The 12,391-nt window shown below is 40.3% G+C and overlaps 1 protein-coding gene and 1 long non-coding RNA gene across 2 annotated transcripts in view; both read left to right on the top strand.

Moving 5' to 3' along the window:
• Positions 1-12,391, top strand: part of ST6GALNAC3 (ST6 N-acetylgalactosaminide alpha-2,6-sialyltransferase 3) — a 1,703,027-nt gene that overhangs the window by 264,272 nt on the left and 1,426,364 nt on the right. The gene's annotated exons all lie outside the window — the stretch shown is intronic.
• On the top strand, positions 139-1,056 carry LOC146834590 (uncharacterized). Its single transcript, XR_014960314.1, has 3 exons — positions 139-198; positions 324-449; positions 942-1,056. It is a non-coding gene; the product is annotated as an uncharacterized LOC146834590 (long non-coding RNA).

Below are 12,391 nucleotides of genomic sequence, written 5' to 3'. Positions count from 1 at the left end.
TTATTTCATCCACGTCCGAGGTTAGATCACGTGCCGTTTGATGTCATGTTTTTAGCACGTTCTGAGTGGCCCATCCTCCTGTTTAAAGATATATTAACCTACTCGCTTTCGCGCGTTTTTTGTATCGGTTACCTCCTACCTGAGAGGACGTTACCCTCAAGGCTTATCTGCAGCCTCCGTCGCGAATGTTTACATCAGGTAAGAGCGTTGCGCAATATTATTGCCCCGCTTCAGTATCCCTTTAGTAATACCCTATTTTCAGGTTATAAATAAAAATAACCACAGTTGGTTTTATACCATTTATCTTTCTCTCATTGCTCCAGAAACATCGCCACGATAAAACTGACGAATCACAGTGTTTACTGGGAATCATTGCAACACTGTTTCTGTTTTCTTCGCCACAAGAATCTTGATCGGCCATCTTTCCATGCTTATGCAAAGACCAAAAGGTATGAGTTAGTTACCTTATTTCCAGTCCGAGATCGTTGGTTTGATGTACCTCTTACGCTTGCTTGACGAGTGCCCTAATCTCCGCTTATCTGCTCCTTCAGTTCTATCTGTTTTCTCTGTTATATACATTATCGTCAACTTTTAAACACGTGAAGGGATAATGGAGCGTGTAACAATGTATCCAGGGTCGTTCCTGACCTGATTGCTTTGAAGACACGGAGGATCCTCTTTCCTGCCGGGCTCTCCATGGAGAACCCATCGGATTTATGATTAACAAATTACTGTGCTGTAATAAGAAGACAGTTTATCATATTTTTCGATGCATAGGGAATCGCCATTATTAGATTAGATTATTGTAGGTACAATCCTTATTTTTCCTTACCCTTAGGTACATATACACCATACGAGACTATATGCCTTGGTGTCTTGAACAAAAATATTTAGTTTTATTTATATATTAGTAAGCTTGATTGTTTGTTTCTTTCTTCCAGTTCGAAATCATTAAAAGAAGCTACTTGCTTTCAATACAGAATCTCTGCCACTCTTAATTTGTTATCATCGTTGTTGGCGTTGTTCATCCTCATTTACCACCAAATCGTTAACCAGGCAAGTAGCTCCCGTTCACTTTCGAATTCTAATCATTTTCTTCTTTTCGTTTGTATTAGTGTGCACCATCTTTTTCCTTAGTTGTTTATATGCGTCCTCTTATATACATTTTTTCCATTCAGTTTTTAGACATTTTGGACTCATCTAGTATCGATCCTGGGTGTCCATGACAACTTCACTGGTCTATAATATGATTTAGTCTAGGTGAGTGCAACTTATATCCTGTTACAGACTCACCGATCTGTAATTCTTCGTTTTTTCAATAGTCAATTTATGGCCCTTAGGGGGAGAATTGTGGTCTGTTTTTCACTCTCAGCCTTTAGTCCATGGAGAGAGGAATTTCCAGAAATGTGCAGTTTCTACTTATTCAGTTTTTCTTTATTCTTTTTTTGCATATTCATGTTTGTAAATTTAAAAATGTATCTTTATTTATTAATTAAAGACCCTAACCGATTGCTCTCAGGCTTCACCATTTGATTTAGATTGGGCAATTAATGATGATTATTTGTGTATTGAATTTACCAATGTATAACCAATGTCTTGACTAATTGAGAGTAAAATAAATGCATAACTTATTAGAGAGATATAATGATCTTCATATTGTTGCAGGCCCCTCGGACAACAGAAACTTAGAAAATTCATGCCCTGAAGAAGGTGGCACCCACATTTCTGGGTGATTGCACCAAAACGCGCGTTGGCGTGTCCTACTGTACTGTTTAGTTGTTTCCATCACCCTAACAGTGTATACCAACTATTTGTGGAGAGTATTTTTCTGTGTGTATATTTTAAATGTGGTGAAAATGAAGGTGTAGTTTAACTTTTGGCTGTGTAAGGTTGAATGTTTTGCCTGGTTAGTATGAATGTGATATGATTATTTTTATACTCCTTTGATTCTCCTGATGGGGCCAGCTTTACATTTTGTAAATATCCTTTCAAATACCACATTGAACTGTTTTTGGATATTCTGTTTCTTTTATATGCATCAACAAAATTACTAATAAACATTATAATCTTCAATTATATACTTGGTGTGCTCTCTCTCGAATGGTCCAGCCTGAGTGACTTTGAGGGTTATATATCAGAAAAATGTAATCTACTTATTATTATCTAGACAGGTAGAGCAAAACTTTTTTCTTGTTATTGGGACCCCTTGCTCACTCATTAGAAACGGGACCTAGTCAAAGCGATGGCAGCTGTTTTTAACTTTGCTTCCAGAGGGGGTGGGTAAACCAATAGGGGCCCTTTTGAAGATTTATAGAGCAAAATACATTTCAGAGGCCAGTTATGGGAGTAAGATATGGGGTCACATTGGTTTGGAGGCTTTGCAAATTGCTGAAAATACTTTCTTGAGATGAGTTCTCTCAGTACAGCAAAGTGCCCCATCCAATGTTGTGCATGAAGAGCTGGGGATGGCCTTTCTCTTAGATGAATTGGCTTTCCATCCACTAGCATTGTAGTTAAAGACTTGGGCTAAGCAAGAAAATGCGCTTAGCAATGACATTTTAAAGGATTGTCTTTCCCTTGACCACGTCTTGCGCATTCGATGGCTCCAGTATATAAGAGAAAGCCTTTGTAGGCTAGGAAGGGCAGAACCTTTTGATAACCCCAAAATTCTATACAAGAGGGATTTTACCTTGGCTAAAGAGCATATTCTTCGAAGGAGCGGTTGTGACAGAGAGGGAACAGAGCTGTGTAAGCCCAGTGTGCATAGGTACATTGCATTTAAAACTATACCAAGCACCAAACTATGGGCCATATTATCAAGAACAGCGCAAACATAAAGCGGCGATAAGGGGCTTGAAAATATGCCCTAGAGAATTCCAATAGACGCCCATGTTTGATATCCTTGACGCCAGAACATGGGCTTCTATTGGAATTCTCTAGGGCACATTTATCAAGCCTCTTATCGCCGCTTTAGCGGCGGTTTCCTGCCGCTAAAGCGGTGATAATGTTTGCACCGTTCTTGATAATATGGCCCCATATCTTTTAGGGCTTAAAAGCATTCACAATCGCTTTCTATTGACCAGATTTTGGCTTGTTCTTTTTCACTATCTCCTGGCACAACCACGTGGTGCACACAGAGGGCAGTGCCTCATGCCCAGTAGTTGCAACGGTCAGTCTCCTCAGGAAATGATGCAATCTTTAATGTTATGTCGTTTTTATGTGGTTCCTAGAAAGTTTTTTATTATTCCCATCCTTAAAAAAGGCTTGTTTTAGGAGGGTGAGATCAGCTTTTATCTTTTTACAACTCCTTGCTAATGACAACGTTTTGTATGCGCTCAACTTTTTAAGGGCTGCCGTTAGGTTTAGGTCGAGCTATGACTAATCTTGGCATTGGCATTAATAATTTTTACTCTGTAATTAGACTACCCTGGATGTACTGTACTGCGATTTTGTATTTATGTGAAGTTTTATTGATGTTTGTATGACTTTTATTGTTTTATTTGTAAAACCGAATAACGTTTTGATGATGAGGATTGAGATGAGTCAATTGCTATACTCACTGGACATTGGGCTAGAAAACATATATTTAGTTGGGTTTACACATCAGTGTTTTTTTGGTTGATCTGGAATTAAGCCAGTGTTCTGATTAAAGAGTGGTAAAAAATGTGACTACCTGCAGAGGAGGCATGTTTTGAGTTAACTTATCTGAAAAGGCAAGAAAACATCAACGGTCCCCGTGTGAATATTTTTAGTTTTTAATTGCGCTGAGTTGATGCCAAATTAAGTGTCATTACTTGGTTTCCATGATAATTAAGTTATTTAAAGGGAAGCATCCAGGTTGTGCCGTAATTGGCAATAATATGATGCCTTGAGCTAGCTGGACATTTTAATTTTGCATTACAATGGATTAATTTAGTGATTTTCAGGAGCTGGTCTCTGATAATCCTTCATGAGATGCAAAACGCTTGTTATACTTATAGCTATCCCTATTGCAGGAGTAGTGGTGACTTTTGTTTTCCAGTGGTGAGTGCATTGCTTGTTTAGGAGATAAAACTAAGAATGATAAGTGTGCTGTTGAGTGCATATGCTTCTTTCTTTTTTTTTTTTTTTGGTCCTCATTCTGCCAATTCACTTGTTGGCTATACTCCAGTCCTTCTCTGGTAAACCAGGCCAGGTTGGAGTCGTTCCACTCCAGAGAGACAAGCTGTTTCCAGTTCCACCCTTCCCTGGAGTGCCCGTAACATAGAAGGGAACAGGGCCAATGGCTAAATATTGTCTTAATCATTGGACCTCAAACTTTTGAGTCCAATCCACCAGCTTAACCCATACTGTCTCTCGACTGCTAGGATCACATAACAGGTCCTGTTTACTTATATATATATATAAAACACTTTTTTTGCATTCCAGAGAGTGAGGTGGAACGACCAACTTCCATGATCTACAAATCTCTCGTCTTCCTAACAGAATGACATAAAAAATAAATCTGGCATCCAACCTGCTAATCGCAATGTCGTTATTTTGCCAAATTCCAAAAAACACCAAAACGGGACTTACCCTCACTGTAATACCTGTGACTTCACTAAGAAATTCACACGCCTCAGACCAAAACTTCACAATAGCTGGGCATGTTAAAATACATGTGAAGATCGTCGGCTGCGGGGTCTCTACATCTTGGGCATTCGCAGTATGTCCCTGAAAGTTTCTCTAATCTTGCTGGGAACCAATATACCCTATAAGCAGTGAAGAGGTGATTGCGTTTTAAATAAGCAGGTTTGACAGTTTCCCTGAGCATTGTAAAGGAAACTATTCAGGCTTCCCTCAAATATATATTCAACATATCTTCTCCCCAGAGCCTCTGGATATCTCTGTCTAAGTCGTCTTCTGAGTTAATCAAGATATAACACCATAGGGCTACCTCCTTCTTGACAGTGCCAGTTTTGATTGCTTGATCTAACCAGGTATCATCCTCCTCTTCATTCCAATCTTGACGTCCCCACCACACAGAGAGCTGATGGTATTTAAACCTGGTTAGTTGGCCTCCTGTGATTGAATTCAAAGTTTCCCAATTTACTAACTCGGTGCCTGACTTCAAATCTGCCCAACAAGAAACACCTGCGTTCCTTAATGGGAGACTAAGTGAATCATTCAGACACTCAGGGGTCCCTGGAGATTCCCAAATCGGGGCCCTAGATGAATAATAGGAAATTCCTATTTTTTTACGAATTAGGACCCATACTTTCAAAGCCCCAACTAAAATCTTCAATCTTACTTTTTTGAAGAACTTTGGGCCTCCGAACTTAAACAGGAATTGGTCTTGGCCCTCCCTCGGCTCACCGAGCATTGCCCCAAAGAGAATTCCTATGGCAGAACTGTGAACCTTATTTAGGGGCATCCAGCAGTTCTTAAGGAAAAAAGCATGCCCATATGTCATCAGATCTGCTAAAGCCAGCCCACCCCTCTCCAGTCTCCTACTTAATCTTTTCCAAGATATGCGAGAGCTCTTAAAAGCCCAGATAAAACTACCTAACCTTCCTTGGAGTTTAGCGATCTCCCTTTTATCAAATAATAGTGGTATGGAATTAAACAAAAATGTAATTTTGGGTAAAATGACCATCTTAATGAGATTTACCCTACCGTACAGATTTAGAGGGAGATTTGCCCATCTAACCAACAGTTTCCCTACATCTTCCGCCAATTTCTGTGTAATGATTATACCAAGAGAGCATGCTCGATTTTGCCTGGAATTGTTGATTGGGTTGGTTCCATTCCATAATTTCGGTCTTATTTGTATTCACCCTGTATCCTGAAATCTTCCCAAATGCTTCCACTTTGGCCATTAATATCGGAATGGACAATTGTGGGTTTAGGGTATAAAGTAGAAGATCATCAGCATAAAGGGCTAACTTAATCTCAAAGTCTCCCTATCTAAAAGGAACAATAGCGATATCTTTTCTAATCCATATCGATAATGGTTCAATATACATACTAAACAGGAGTGGAGACAGGGGGCATCCCTGTCTGGTTCCACGCAATATATTGAACCAATCAGTTTACTCGCCATTTACAAGCACCCTTGGTCTTGGTAGACGATACAAAAGTTGGGCAGCCTTTATTATATTAATAGGAAATCCAAATCTCTTTAAAACCTCCCCTAGGTATGGCCAATGAACCTGGTCAAAAGCCTTGGCGGCATCAACTGCCACAAGCGTTACAGGTAGATTGTAGGTTTCCGCCAAGTCTACTACTCCAAGCATTAGGAAGGTTAGCTCATTGAGCTGCCTCCCAGGGATAAAGCCTTTCTGGTCGTTGTGTATAATACCCTTAATAATCTTTGTAAACCTGGCAGCCAAAATCCCAGCAAACACCTTATAGTCAGTGTTCAACAAAGATATGGGCCTAAAGGAAACAACCAAAATAGGATCCTTATTAGGTTTCAAAATCAGTACTACTGTTGCCTCGGCCCAACTTAAGGGAGGATCTTCCCCAACTCTTAATATTACATTGAAAAGTTCCTTAAGCACTGGTATCGCTTCATCCAAGAGACTAAGGTAGATCTCAGTTCGTAGGCTATCTGGCCCTGCAGCCTTCCCTCTGGCCATTTTTCTAAACTGCTGTCGGATCTCCTCCTCCATTATCACAGCTGATAAAGCCACCATCTGATCCTCACTTAAATTCGGGAGTTCGATATCCTTAAAAAAGCCTTCAATGTTAGCCCTCCCAGGAGAAGTATCTTCTGTGTACAATTGGCTCATATATCTAGAGACTTCCAACCCAATTCCGGCATTAGTATCAACTATATCTCCTGTCGTGTGTTTTCTAAGACTTTTTATTTGTTTGCAGGCTCCATCCGCCTTAGCTTTCCATGCCAGCAGAGAGACACTATTCTCACCATACGCAAAATGCTGTAATTTGCTAGCCTTCCATCTATCTGATAGTATCTTATCAAGGGCTCCTTGATATTCTGCTTGCAGTAGTTCTAATTGCTTCGTAAGGGAGGCCACATTACTGGAGCACTCAAGTTAATCTTTTTGTACCTCTTGCTCTTTATTCTTGATAGCTTCTAAAAACTTTTCTTCTTGGTGTCTCATACTGCGTTTTTTACCCACCATAATACCAGTGCCTATGGATCTTAAAAAGGCCTTGAAAGAATCCCATACAATTTGAATTTTTGCAGACCCACTATTAGCCTCAAAAAACATTACAGCCTCTTCTTTCATTTTAAGTATAACCTCCTCATCTAACAAGATTGTCCTGTCCAGAGTCCACCTAGTTATACCCCTCTTGTTTTGAGTATTTAGTGATAGGAGAACAGCCGAATGATCCGAAAGTATGGCAGGTACGTGCTTGATCGTCTCAACCCCTGATAACAACTCATGATCTAGTAGGGAATAGTCAATCCGTGAATGATGGCCATACTTTTTACTGAAGAACGTGAAATCTCTCTTATCTCCCATCTTAAATCTCCAAATGTCAGCTAAATTTAACTCACTAATCCTAGTTTTAGGTACTGCCATAGTTTTTGATGGGGTAACATATTTTGCTTTGGAGGTTCTATACAAACTCTTATTTAGGACTAAATTAAAATCCCCTCCCAGTATCACTGGGACACTAGATGACTATAGGCATGATTCCAATTTGATTAGTGCATCTGGGTTATTCTCGTTGGGCCCATAGTAGCTAACAACGACTACAGGTGTTCCTTGTATTCTTATCTTGACTAGGGCCCACCTCCCAGAGGAATCTGTCAGATGGCTTTCCAGTGTGATATCAATATTACTTCTAATAAGAATGGCTACGCCCCTAGTGTTACTGCTTTGATCTGAGCAAACAATATCCTGAACCCAGGCCCATTTTTTAAAAGCGTTTATACATTTGTGCTTTATTAAGTGAGTTTCTTGCAATAGAATAACACTAGCCTCAGTTCTCTTTAAAAATTCCATTACTCGAGCTAGCTTCCTCCTAAACCTCAAACCATTTACGTTCCAGGACACAACGTGTACTGTATTCTTTTTCATCTGTCAGTTATTGGAACCCGATTGCTGCCAATCCCATCAAAGTCAATCTTGTATTGCGCTACCTTTTGTAGGTACAAAGACATTAGCAGATTAGTATTTGCTAATGTAAACGACGAACTATGTAGCAGAGTGAGAGTAATATTTTTTATTTTTCTCCCACATTCTCCCAACCACCCGTGCCCCTCCCCCCCGGGAAACTCCTCACCCTATCCTAAAGGCGAAGCCTTTTTGAGGTCTCACCGTGCAAAAGAGAGAAAACCAATAAAGAAAAGAAAAGAAAGAAAAGAAAAGAAAAGGAAGATGTAATAGTACGTATTGTACATACATATACATATACGTTAGGGGTCTATTCCATGTCTATTACATGCCTATTACATGTGTATGTGACATACTACTTTACTATGGGGTCTTTCTATATATATCTATATACATCTATGTACACGTTATGTCCCTATTCTGGGCTTCTCATCAGCTTTAACAGGCAGTCAATCTCCGCGGGTTCTCTAATAGTGTGCATTTTGTTTTGCCACATTATCTTTAGCATGGCAGGAAATTTCATTTGTACTTGGGCCCCCCTGGAGCGTAATTCACTCATTTTGGAGCCAAGCTCCCACTGCCTCTGAGTGGTCCTTTTACCCAGATCAGAACGGATTTGGTAAGTAACATCACCAAATTTTAACTGTTTTTCCTTCAACGCCTGCCCCAACACCAACTCCTTAATTGAGAGAGTTAAGAAGTTTACTAGGATTCTTCTTGGGGCCTTTCTCCCTGGGTGAAGTCTGTATGGTTCTCTATGGGTTTTTTTCCCAATCAATATCGCTTCTGTCCGGAACCAAATCCTCTGGTAGCTTACATACAAGACCTTTAATGTCTGTCCCTTCCGCGTTTTCGAAAACCCCCAAAATACGAACATTATTTCGCCTAGCATGTAACTCCAGTCTTTCCAGATCCTCTTGTAAAGTCTTGTTCTTTTCTCTGAGGCCCACTATTTCCTTAGAGTTTGCTGCAGTGGCCTCCTCCAGCACCTTCACCTCCTCCTCCAGTAGCAATCCCATCAATCTTTTGTTCGAGGATCCCACACTTTCCTTGTATCTCTTTCTGGTTCTGCTCAGAGGTTTCGAACTTAAGCAAGATATCCTGTCTCATACTAAGTAGAAGTTCTGTCACCTGAGCCACTAGAGGAACCTCCTCCAGGGGGCTATCCCCTGCCTTCACACCTTCTTCATTATCCCCAGAAGCCCCCTGAACAGGTTGTGCTGTGAGAGTAGGAGAGGTTCACAAGGGGGTACTCAAAACACCAGGGGGGCTGGATATAGATTCCTACAAACTATCCGCCCTGATCTCTATAAGGGGAGAAAAACGATTCTCTAACCTCAGTGGTTCACTAAGATCTCTCTGTCTCCCCTGTAGGTCTGTTGCATCCAACCCACTCCCTGCACCTTCAAGAGACCTCGCAGTCCCTACTGAGCCTGCTGAGCCTGCCACATGTTCCATAATTTTAAAGTAGGACCTGAGAGAAGGGGGCAGTTTAGATGAGGGCCCTGCTTCTTTTACTCTACACTTTTTAATTCTGCCTCCCTTAGGGGGTTTCTTAACCGGCGTTACGGGTTGAAGTGTGCTGACTTGCTTTGCCCTCCCAGTGGTTCTCTTTTTTTCCGGGACAGGGCGTAAAAGATATCTGCTCCTCCCTGTTGACAAAGGCTGTGCACCCCTCCGAGCCTCCCCAGACTCCCCGGAGTCCTCAGAGTCTCCCAAGGTATTCAACGCCTTTGTTATATTCTGTTCCTGATCTTGACCCAGTACGGAGTGCCCGTTACCTCTTACTCTCTTCGTATTATCAGTGTGCCCAACGTTGAAGGGTGAGGCACGGGATGCACGGTCTTTCTCCATCTACCCCTCAATTGCGCTAAAATGAGAGACCTGCTCAAGAGGTACTACTGTACAACTAGGAGGCGGAGTCGCGTCACTCGACTGAAACCAAACGGGCACCGAAACCCATGCGGGGGAGAGCGGAGCAGTGTAGACAATATTTACATGCTCCGTAAGATCGGGAACAACACTCAACACTTGCACCACCTGCCTTATATTGTAGCACCAAGCAATAGCATGATTCTCTCTCCTACAGCACAGCGATCCTCCTGACCGGCATTAGCCAGCCGCTATGTTCCCCAACCATGTGAGTGCATAGGCTTCTTTCTGGCCTTTTTCAATTGGGGATGGGGAGGGGGGATTTGATCTGCACATGTCCTGTTACGGATGACTGTGATGGAGGAGGGTACTCAGCACAGCAGTGTGCGTACGCTCACTTTGAAATGTCTTGAATTCATAAAGTAATGTTTGCAGATTCATTGAACATGTTTATCCAGCTCTTGACTATTGCAATCTGTAAAAATGGAAGTTGTCTTGGTCACTCCTAGGCCACTCCTAGACTGTTATACTTAATAACAGTTCACACCTAAGATCATTATACACCGCATCTCGATCTCCTACAATAACAATTTACCAAATCAAGGAAAAACCTCTTTTCCATTGTTTTAAAAAATAAATGTCAGTAGAATGAGCTAGGAAGCCAGGTAGGTACTAAAGCCAGACAGTCTTAAAAAGGCACCTAAAGTTGTTATGGCAACGTTTCTGCTAGATGTAGAAGTAGCTGTGTTTAAAAGGGCATAGCCATGATCATACCCCTGTGATATGATAATGTAACAAGACAGGTGTGCTGGCTATCAATCAGTGATCAATTAAAACTGTCTAGCATTCGTTTACTACCATTCAATGAAAGATAGACAATATTTATTCTTTTTTCTTTTCGAGGGCTGTTATAGGAATTGACCAACATTATCTTTTTAAATTAGGAATACAGCCTTTTTTGAGTTTAAAGAAAGTTTATTGAATATAAGTAGAAGATACATCAATAATACAACATATCATATAGAAGTAATACAAATAGCAAATAGGCTATATATAATAAAGAAAGAAGAAAGAAAAGGGAGGGGAGAAAAAAGGTGGGGAGGGAGAGAAAATAGAAAGATATGTATATCCTATAATAATACAACAGAAAAAATATTGTTCACAGCATATAACAGGTATATCAAAATGAACTCACTACCACAAATTCACTTATACATTGAGAGTAAATATAGAATATAATAACATTTAAGTAACCTTAATTTAAGGAGGTTTGGAAACTTCTTCTATGGCTGGAACATGAGATGGTAATGCTTGAGCAGACATATCTAGAAAATTGGTAACAGGTAGCCACAAGAGGTCACGTTTAATAGCTAGAGTAATCGGGTGAACATAAGCTCTATCTAATCTGTGGTTATAACATCACCATACCACCAGGCCTGAAAAGAAACATTAGAAGCATTTTTCCACGATTTAGTGATCTGTTGAAAAGCAACAGCAACAAGTAAGTCAATGATGAGGGTATTAAGGGAAGTGGATGAGGACCAAACCTCCGCAACACTACCTAGAAAATATGAGAAAAAGAAAAGGGGATATGTGTGCGAAATATTTTGTTAATTTGTTGCCAAACCCTAGTCCAAAATTGATGAATAACCGGGCAAGTAAACAACATATGCTTAAGGTCTGCAACAGGGGCCGGACATGACCAACAAATAGAGGGAGAGAGAGGATTAATCTGATGCAATTTGGCTGGAGTAATTAAAAGTCTATTATAAATGAAAAACAGTGTTTGCATAGTATTTGCTGCCCTAGAAGACTTCCTTAGCTTAGTCCAAATTTTATCCCATACTGACGTGGAGAAGGAAGTGCTTAAATCGGATTCCCAACTAGATTCAACTGCAGATTTGTCCCGAGTCTGACCAATGTGTCTCAATTTATTGTAAATTTTAGAAGCTGAAGTGTTCAATTTTAAGAACGAAATCTGAACCGGAGAAGAAATTATCTGTGTGGAGGAAGTCATGAGTTTATCATAGGAACTTTGGGCAGCTAGGTTAAATAATTTATATTTAGAATGAAATGAAGAGGGAATGGAAAAACGCCGTTGCAATATAGGGAAGGGTATGCAAGCATCGCCTAGGAAAAGTTGATGAGTCCATTTAAGACCAAGATTGAACCATTCGTTCCAAAAAAGAGTTCGATTTTTGATCTTAATGTGATTATTATACCAAATCGGTGATTGTAAGAAACGAGTTTGGTCATCTAAACCATCTAGCATAAGAGGATGCAGAATTTTACGAGTATGCTTAAGAATGGGAAGCGAGAATTTCTGAGGGGTATTCGAAATAGATAAAAAGTCCTCAAATGAGAGAGGGTAAATGAAGGAAGATTCAATATCTACCCACAAAGGTAATGATAACAAATCAGTCGCATTCTGAGATAATAATGAAGAGGAATTCTTAAGAAAGAAGGAA

This window comes from Triturus cristatus, chromosome 4_2 (assembly GCF_964204655.1).
Source record: "Triturus cristatus chromosome 4_2, aTriCri1.1, whole genome shotgun sequence".
Classification (NCBI taxonomy): domain Eukaryota; kingdom Metazoa; phylum Chordata; class Amphibia; order Caudata; family Salamandridae; genus Triturus; species Triturus cristatus.
This window is presented reverse-complemented; position numbering and strand designations above follow the sequence as displayed.